Source organism: Pinus tabuliformis, chromosome 3_2, assembly GCF_031772625.1.
Source record: "Pinus tabuliformis cultivar Carrire ecotype Pingquan chromosome 3_2, CPIR1, whole genome shotgun sequence".
Taxonomy (NCBI): Eukaryota; Viridiplantae; Streptophyta; class Pinopsida; order Pinales; family Pinaceae; genus Pinus; species Pinus tabuliformis.
In genome coordinates, this window is record NC_142302.1 from 1,045,308,020 (window position 1) to 1,045,317,927 (window position 9,908).

Sequence of the window (9,908 nt, forward strand, 5' to 3'; positions counted from 1 at the left end):
TCCACCGCACGCCAATAACCATTTTCATCATCAGGCAGTTGCGCTGCCTAGTGGATGATGGGTATCTATGGCTATAGGAGCCTATCCCCATAACGACAGACCTAATTCACTACATTTCCTGGCTCCCCTACAAAGGAAAGAACCCCGCGACCATAGTCGAAGGAAAGGGCAGTGATTTGGCCCTTGCGGAGGCCATGAAAACGAAGTATAAGTTGGAAAAGAAGAAGAGGGGCTACACCATCTCCAACATCAAGGACAAAGTAGTCCATGTAGTTACCTAAATCCTCGTAGGAAAAGTTATGCAGAAGTGCGCGCGAACGAGTTACCGACGCCGGTAGTCACACTGGATGAGTAGTGCACGGAGAGGGTCCAGTTTAACTAGTCCGAATTCCTCTGCGCAAAATTTTTGAAAAGTTGTCACGAAGAACAGGAGCAGGGTAAAACATTCCACTATGCGTGGTTGTTGCTATCCATAGTGCTCATAGCGGGGGAACTGCTGGAGGACAGTCAATTCCCCAACATTGACAGAGAATTACCAAAGGCCACGAAGTACGCTTCGCTCTGGGCCACGAAGGATGCGAAAAGGATACGCGACAACAAGATCTTCTGAGTGATCATGGAGATGAACATCCGGATGTGGATCAACCAGAAGTCGTGCTTGTCACCCATGGTGTACAACAGTTTGCAGAGTTTTGCAAACTTTAAGGCTGATATGCACAACATCTTTATCAGGGCACGCAAGGATCCGGTGAAGTAGTGGACAAAGCTACCTTTTGTAGCCACTGATGATGCCATTTTCACTGTCTTGGATGCATGGCCCCCAGAATGGAGCGCCCCAGATCTTGCAGAACTCGAGAAGGCAGCAGTGCAGAAGAAGAAGGATGATTCCAAGCTGCGTGTCACACAGCTGGCTGAAAAAAGGTGGAAGGAAACAACAAAAGCTGAAGTATGGGAAGCGTGGGAAGCGACACAGAAAGCTGCTGAGCAGAAAAATGCCACAAAAGCAGAAACAATGGCACAGGAGGCAAAGGAAGCAACCGCGAAGGTGGGCAAGGGCCAAGAAACACCCTCACATGGGTAGGAGGCAGAGGAAGCAGAAACAACAGAAGGGAGCGCGGACCTAGGGACCACGCCCACACAGTTGAAGCACCCACACATGGCAGAACGAGTAGGGTCAAGGAAGAAGGTCAAGGCCTCGAAATTGGCCATTGACCCGATCACCCTAACCGAGGGTGATCTGCATGACATTGGCGAGACGGTGCGCGATGTCACAAATGAGGCCCTTCAGGATTTCATGCAGGAGCACTAGACTGTGTTGGGGGCCCTCAGGGCCTAGTTGCAAGAGTTACAGGTGCGCCCCCCTCAGGTGGGTACCCTTTCAACCCACCTCGCAGCAGGATCCTCGGCAATAGAGTAGATGCTGCGCATGAATGGAAAACACAATAGTGTTGTCGGAAGGGGCCCTAGTAACAGTGAATGAGGTTGATAGATTTTTGGTTAGCCTAATGAAAGGCCTTGGCCTTAATCTGGCTGCCCTTTCGTGTGAGACACTGTATCTGCTACAAGATGGGATAATGACAGAGCTGCGCGCTAGGGAGAGCTGAGTGATCCAAGTCCTCAATGACCAAAAGGTAAACATGGAACAACTTAGCTTGTAGCGCGACAAATTGGTGTCGCAAAATCAACAGTTGGTGTAGGTTGTAGACGACACTTGCCGAAGCGTCCCAGAGCTGGCCATCCCAGTAGACCTACCAGTGGAAGTGCAGATCCACAGGTTAGCCACAGGAGTCCGCGAGGCCAAGGAAAAAATGACTAAGGTTCAGCTAGAGCTGAATCTTCAGATCACCGAGCTGCAGTTAAAGGCACAACCATCCACTCCCCCGGAAGTCAGAGAACAGTGCGCTAGTGCTATTACAGTGGGATTGGAGGAAATGGGAGGTGTAGTGCGAGACTACACCGACATGTTGGAAGAAGCACTTGAGGTTCTCACGACTCTGCAGGAGGACCCCAACATCCAACGCTTGGAAACAGAAGCACGAGAACTCCAGCAGCAATATGACAGTGTCTGAGGAACTGCGCAGACAGTGGTCCTCACCCAGCGGCTTGCGAGGATGCAACAGGCTAAGGCACTAAAGGAGCAGGTGGACGCGGCGTGACACAAGGAGGCAGTTCTCAAAGCGCACGTTCAGCCTTGGATTGATGAGGCCTTCACTATCACGACAAACATCGAAGGAAAGCTCGCGCACATACAGGGGATGCACATGCAGATGCAGAGAAGCACACCCAAGACAGAGGTCTCAAAACAAAAAATGCAACATATTCAACAAGCAATAGCTCAGTGCGATGCGAACCTCAGTACAGTTTGAGAACAATTGGAGGGACTTCGTGCAAAGATCACTGCGCCGATAGAGTGACTCGAGGGGGAGTCATGATGTTTGTGTTGGGGGATTTTTGGGCATGGAATCCCCCCAAGGCATGTTTTGGGGCTCAAAGCCCAAGTTTTGACCCAATATTGTTGTCAAGACTCCGTGAATTGTTGGCGCGGAGCGCAAAATGTATGCTAAAGTCATAGGGTTGTCCGCCCTAGTCTTGTAATGTAATGTCAGCCTATCCATGGTCCACGGACCATGGGATTGTATAAATAGTGAGGCTCTAAGTGTAAAATATAACTAATAGAAATAAGGAAGTGAGAAGAGAGAATAGAATCGAAGTGACTAAGTGTGCCTTGGGTTGTAGAGTAGGAGAAGGCTCTACAGCTGAGTGCCCAGAGGCCTAGTAGTTCGCAACTAAATGCGCGGACCTCTGCAGCTGAGTGCACAGGGTGGATTCGAGTCTGTAACCGAAGAAGAAAATAATAAAGAGAAGTTTTATCATAATTCTATGCATTTGTTCTTGGGTTAATGCATGCTTGTTATTGTTAGCACCTAAATCTGCCTTAGGCTGAAGGAAGGCAAAAATTAGGGTAACCACAAACCACGCTCATTCTGGTCGCTGGCCCTACCAGAGCAGGAGAGGGCTCTCTCTGAGTCACGCTCAGTGAATAGATGATCGAAAACGGTCTAAGATGACTTAAAATGCAATATTTACCTTAGGCTAGTAAGTGAATAGGGATTCTGGAATCAATTTTCATGAATGACCGAGCTTCTAGGATGTTATGGGACCGGCACTCAGCAAAGAACAGAGAATTTAATACAAAGGCACAGATTATTCCGTGAGGCAAGGTAGGCGGAAAATGTAACAATTTAGTTTGAGGTACCACGACATGAATAGACTGCTGAAGAAAGTGAAAAGGGCATAGTGACATGAATCCTTTTCAACAGAAGAATAACACTGAACATGAAATTTTCCCACAGGCAGAGCAATAAAATTGAATTCTACCTAATCTCACTCAGAAAATTTCACTGGAAATGAACATGAATCGAATTATGAAACATAATGAAATACATATGAAAACATAAGAGACATATTAGTTACACTCACAACCACAAGAATCTCATGAAACAGAGCCGCTGCCTTTCATTAATTCTCTGTCAAAAATACACAGTGAAGAAACAAAGTTTCTTTCCCACAGTCTCCCAGAAGTTACAAGCCAACCAACCCTTTGCAAATAACTTGCATAAAATATATAGAATGTGTGAGGAAGAGATAGAACGCCCAAGGGTTGGCGAGTTACTCGAATCATTGCAAAATGGAGATGGAGAGCTAACCATCAGCTACAGGTGCAGCGCTACAAACATGACATTTGGCTTGGGGTGACTGTTTGCCTTCCTTCGCCACTTGGATAGAAGACAATCTGGAGAAAAAAAACTTTAAATTCTTCCTCTGGTGCCAAAAAACCAAAGTGTAGATGAGCGGGCCCACTTGGAGAAGTTGCGAACTGAAATTTTCGCGAAACGGAAGCAAATTGGCAATTTTTCCTCTGTGCGCCGCGCCATTTCTCTGTGCATCACACTACTTTGGGGCCTATTTTGGGGCACTTGTAGGTGTCTAAAATGTTCCCAAGTGGGCTTGTTGGAAATCCTGTCCTGTCTACTTTCTAACCCCATTGGAATTTTTGAATTTGGTGCTCATTTGCCCCTCCAAATCTTCATTCTCCCAAGACTGCTTTCTGTGTGTCAAAAAAGTGGTAGAGAGGCCATTTTTGGGTGTTTTTTGACCTTTAGGAGACTCAGATCTTGTCAAAATTTCTTGCTGGGACACCAGTAGTCGTGATTTTCCATTCTGAATCCAAAAATGCAATCCATTCCTCATTTGGAGCTCTAGAATTTTAGCACAGGGAGAAAATCCTTGTTTTTTACCCAAAAAATTACCAAGTGACCAAAATTTCCCCAAATTTTTTAAAATTTGGGCTGGAGGATCTCTATGGGGTGCTATGATGGGCCAAGGAAGCCTCAACCAAGATTCTAAACCTATCTTGCTCTTTTTCTTCTTTTTCCCTCCTTGTTGCTTTCCTCAATTTTTCTTTTAAACTCTTTATTCGAGCCTTGGCGCTCATGTTTCGTGCCCTGTAATGAAATGCCATGTGTCTCAATAGAGCAAGGTCTTTGTCGGCCTTGTCTAGCAGCCTCTCCAAATGCATGTTGACCCTCTCAAGGTTGGCCTCCCTATCCTCATTGATTTCTTGCTCCAAAGATGTGAGCTCAACCCTTCTTCTTTGAGCAGCTTGGCGATGCTCTCGAATGTTTTGCAGCTCCATGATCGCCTGCTGGTCCTCAAGCTGCTTGTTTCTCTGCTCCAGGTACTTCATGTTCCACTTGGCCCTCTCCAAGTCAAGGGACAAGGCCTCAATCTCTGATTGCTGTTCCTGGATGACCTCTCTAAGCTCTGCATTTGTTGGCTCTGTATCGGTCTCATCATCGTGAAGGAGAACGAACTCGGTCTCTCGTTCACCTGATGGCTCTCCTGAAGGCCCCTCATCATGCACTGGCTCCTTACCTCTGTTTTAGGAGAAAACACAATCCTTCTGCCTCTTTGATATGTATTGGTCACCTCAGTCCTAGGTGCCTTGGAACCTCATCATTCTTTCTTGATGACCCAACCTCCATTGATTGTGCTGACATAGTTTGGTGCTGGCTTGGTGAAGTAGTTATATACATGTTCAAAGCTGCCTCAATGAAAGTGTCCCATGTCATGTTATTTTTTGTCAACTGATGGAGAACCATAATCTTTATCAAGCTATGATTAAAGAGATTGGGATAATGCACTTTTCCTTTCAATTTCACCTTTTTAGACATCTTGGTTAAGCTCCTATACAAGTAACTACTCAAATTGAGCGACTTGGTTGCTGTAAAGTGCATGAGAAGCCTTATGTGATATTGATGCAACCTAGAAAATTTTCCCTCACATGTGAAGAATTTCATGACAGCCTTAATTAATGGTGCATATATCTCCAAAAAATATCTGAATGGGAAAACATGTGAGTGAGTTTCTTTATATTATGATTTCAGTTAGGGTTTGTACTCTTCTAGGTGTAGGTTCATGTCTTTGAACCAATTTTCACCATGGTTTGGTATGCCTGTAGCTTGAGAGATGGAATCTACTGAAAACATGAAATCATTCCCTGCAATGGTGATTTTGTCTTCCATCAAGGTGAGGGAAAATATACATCTGAGATGCTCATGGTGAAAAACTTGTTCTTGGCATTTTTCTTGCCACATGTTCTTCATGGTGCTCAATGTTATCGTGGTCCACCAATTCCTTTCCCTTCATCTCTTGTTTCTTGACTTTGAATTGTTCTTTCTCCATAGGTAGATGTTGTGCTTTAAGTTGACTGTTTTCTTGATCAAGGCATGAAATGATAAATTTGGCCCTTATCAAATTGTCCTTGACCTACATGATCTGAGAATACTTCTCTTTGATGACTTGTTGTATGGATTTATGCTCATCTTGTGCCTCTAAGTCAACTAGGTCAAAATCATGCTCAATGAGATCCTCATCATGCAAAGAAGCCCCATGATGTGATGGTGATCCCTGTTCTTGTTTGCTTTTGCCAACAGCTTCTCTAAGTGGATGTGGATCCTCTCGAGCCAAATCTCTCAATCAGCCTCTATCTCCTGCTGAATAGGTGTCTTCTTGTGGTTGTCTTTATAAAATTTGTTGCATTCAATCATAGGCATATAACCACCATATTACGCATAAAATTTGATAAAAAAGTGATGTTATAGAGCCTACCTTGCAATTTTATGGGCTTCACAAGAAATTTGAGGCAAAATGGCACAATTTCAGGCCTTTTTTTCCCTGTGCATTGCGCCAGTGTAAATTTACACTGGAAATTTCCTCCCAGTGCGCCGCGCTCCCTCTGTGCACTGCGCTCTTTTCCAGGAAACTTTTGGAGGCCTTCCTGGTGTCCAAATTGGGTACAAGATAGCTCATTGGAAATTTATTTGAGTCTACTTTCCAACCCAACTAGAATTTTTCAATTTGGAGTTAATTTGCCCTGTCAAAAGTCAAATCTCCCAAGACTGGTCAAAATGTGCCCAGTGAGGCTGCCTCAAGGCAGAGTGCTGTTACAGTCAACTTTTGAATGTCTTCCTCAACTCAAAATTGCACTCATGATAACTCATTGGAAATCTATTTGTGTATAGTTATCATTTGACTCATCAAGCAAGTCATTTGGCCAACTTAGCTAGGAGAAAACTTGATTTTCCCAAGGTCGCTTCAGAGGTGCATCAATTCTCCTGAGGCAATTGTATTTTTGACATTTCTCTAAAACCATTACACCTGTGTAAAAAGGGAATGAGGTTTTTCTTCCTTGGAATGTTTTGGAGAAAAACCTCTCTCAGTTTTCCAAAATTCATCTTTTGTTTCTCAGAAACCGCATTTGAGTGAAACCTATCCCGATGTGTGGAACAAGGGATTTGTCGAAATGAAGCGAAATTAAGGGGATAGGGAGTTTCTGAATTCTTGAGGAATTTTTGGGAAGTAGGGAGGGATGTTAGGAAGTAGGGGAAAGTGGAATCTTAGAAATTGAGTGAGGGGAAGGGGTCCAAAAAGGCAAAACACAGGTCCAACCTAGAAAATTGCCAAGTTGTAGCAAGAAACTAGGGTTTGTGCGAAAATGATGAATTTGGGGGATCTCAGTGATGGGAAGTGTTTGATAAGGTACTTTAAGGATAGGGGAAGGTGTATGAACATTAGGATACAAGTTTTGCCAATGATTTGACCGTCCAAGAGAAATTGCCTTCAAAACCCTAGGAGAGGGAAATGACCTTACCTAGGCGCAATTGAAGCATGAACAAGGTGTAAAATGACCCATTGGAACCTGACATGATGATGACAACCCTCTGAATGATGGTAGACTCAACTGAATAGTGATATAGACTAAAATTTGGACGACTTTGGAAGGAGTGAAAGCAAACCCTAGACCTAATGCCTAGTGATCAAATTTTACTTGAAGACTCACTGAAATGAAAAAATTTGACCTTGACACCTTAAAACCACTTTGTAAGAGCATGTTTGATCACTGGAGGAAGGCTACAAAGACGGACATTAACAGTTATAAATTGAAAATATACTGTTTATTTACTGCACGCACCTGTATGAATTATTTATATTGCTAAGTATAAATTAATGCATACAAGTAGGCTAAGTTAATCAACTAACAATGGAATACTAGTAAGGGCTTGGGTAATAACAGTGTTCGGCTCCCGAGTAGGGCTACGCGAAGGCAGAATTTTAGGCTGCAAAGCACAGGAAAGTGTGCATAGCAACGTTCGCGCAGGGTTGAATCACGGACCACTTGAACTCATCATACATCTCTAGGGTGCAGAAACCTAGTTCTAGCACCCTCCCATACTACTTCGGGTGAGACCTCAGTCCACGCTCTGCGGACTATTGTCGAAAGGGCCAGTAGTACCGGGATTTTTTTGGCTAAATCACCTACGAATTTGGGTCAGGCCCCAATAAGCCAACATCCATACCAAAGAAAATTCTAGTTATAACTATAAAGTAGTTTTCCAAGCCAAAGTACTTATAAGAAGGATTCACCTATAATTTTCATCATTTAATATGAAGGAAACCCCCTGATTTGAAGCATTGATCACCATTACATTTGTTTTGATTAAACTGTCATTGCGAAGTAGCAACAATTTTTTCATAAGGCTATAGAATTCCTTTCCAAGTGAGGTTTTCCTTTTGTCAAACATAATAACAATAAAAATTGTATTTTTCTACAAATACTCATCCTCCACCTTTTTATAAATAATGACATCTTTGTTTTATACTATAAGTATTGTTAATTTTGTCTCTTTTGACTGAAAGGGTCTACTTCATTAAAAGTAGTTTCTTCATTCCTTCCTAGAATTTAATTCAAGGGTACATCATATAAACATTTTTACTAAAATCTGTAAAACATAAATATAAACTAATATTTTTTTTTCTTCATTATTTTTAAATAACGATTATAAAAATAACCAAACAAAGTTGATAAAGTTGTACTGTCTCTAACATAAATTGCTGCATTCTAGGCTGCTCTTAGTCGGTTGCTCAAGGACAATGTTGCATTGATTGTAGTTTTGGAGGCAAAGGACACTAACCATGGGATCGATGCCCTTGCACCGGGAAAACGTCAACTTCTTTGTGTGGCTAATACACACATAAATGCCAATCCGGATCTCAAGGATGTCAAACTCTGGCAGGTTCATACTCTTCTTAAAGGACTAGAAAAAATAGCTGCCAGTGCAGACATACCTATGTTAGTTTGTGGCGATTTCAACTCAATTCCTGCAAGTGCCCCTCATGCTCTTCTTGCAACGGGAAAAGTTGAACCCTCACATCCGGACTTAACAACAGATCCCCTTGGTATATTACGTCCTGCAAGCAAGCTTTGTTACCAACTACCTCTGGTTAGTGTTTATTCTTCCTTTGCAAGAATGGTGGGAGTAGCACAAGGTTTAGACCATCAACAAAGAAGAATGGACCCTGCAACAAATGAACCTTTATTCACCAACTGTACCAAATATTTTCTTGAAACTCTTGACTATATTTTCTATACAGCGGATTCACTTATGGCGGAGTCTCTGCTAGAGCTTTTGGATGAGGAGAGCCTGCGTAAAGACATAGGTCTTCCTTCTCGTGAGTGGTCATATGATCATATTGCACTTTTGGCAGAATTCTGATGCAGGCCCAGGGCTCACAGCTAGCATAACAATGCCAACAATGATGGTCCATTGCCTCGCCCAAGAAAAACATAAAAATTTATCAATTTTGGGGATGTAAGTGAGTTGTCACTTCACCTATGTACAATGTGTTCACTGTTTTCTGTTTGTATTCTGTAATTCAATTTTTATCCCTTCCCTATCATTTTGTCATGGTGAAGAGGGTAGTATGTAACATGAAGAATTGCTATCCCTTCCCTAGCATTTTGTCATGGTGAAGAGGGTAGTATGTAACATGAAGAATTGCTAGCTACATTTTGCTTGATTGTTTCAGATCGCTATAAATTGCAAGGAAATATTGTACATGCGTACAAGATATTATGATAGAGGATGGGGTTCAAGAAAGATTTTAGTGGTAATGTAGTGGCAATAAGAATTGGTCAAATTTATCTGCATGTATGACAAGTATTTGTTTTACACGCAAGCATTTAGCAATGGAAGAGTATTGGGGTTTCTTTAAGTTTTTTTCCATCTAAAAACATGTAAGTTAGGAAATTAAAAACATAAATGAATATAGTTTTATTTTTTGGTTTTGCTGAATTTCAACATTATACTCTTACATGTAGATAATAAAAATTAAAAAGTAAAATTTTTATTTTTAGATATTTAATAGGAGTAAAAGGTTACTCAGTTATGGATTATTAGAGGTAAGCGATGATGTAGTTTTCATAAATAATAAAAAAACAATTTGAATTACTAATGAGTAATGATTATCTACACTATTAATTTAAATTTAACAATCAAAGAAATTTT

General features: G+C 42.1%; 1 pseudogene; it reads left to right on the forward strand.

Annotated features, from left to right (window-relative positions):
- Positions 1-1,808: 1,808 nt before the first annotated feature.
- On the forward strand, positions 1,809-9,127 carry LOC149184175 (carbon catabolite repressor protein 4 homolog 1 pseudogene; annotated as a pseudogene).
- The last annotated feature ends 781 nt before the right edge of the window (positions 9,128-9,908 follow it).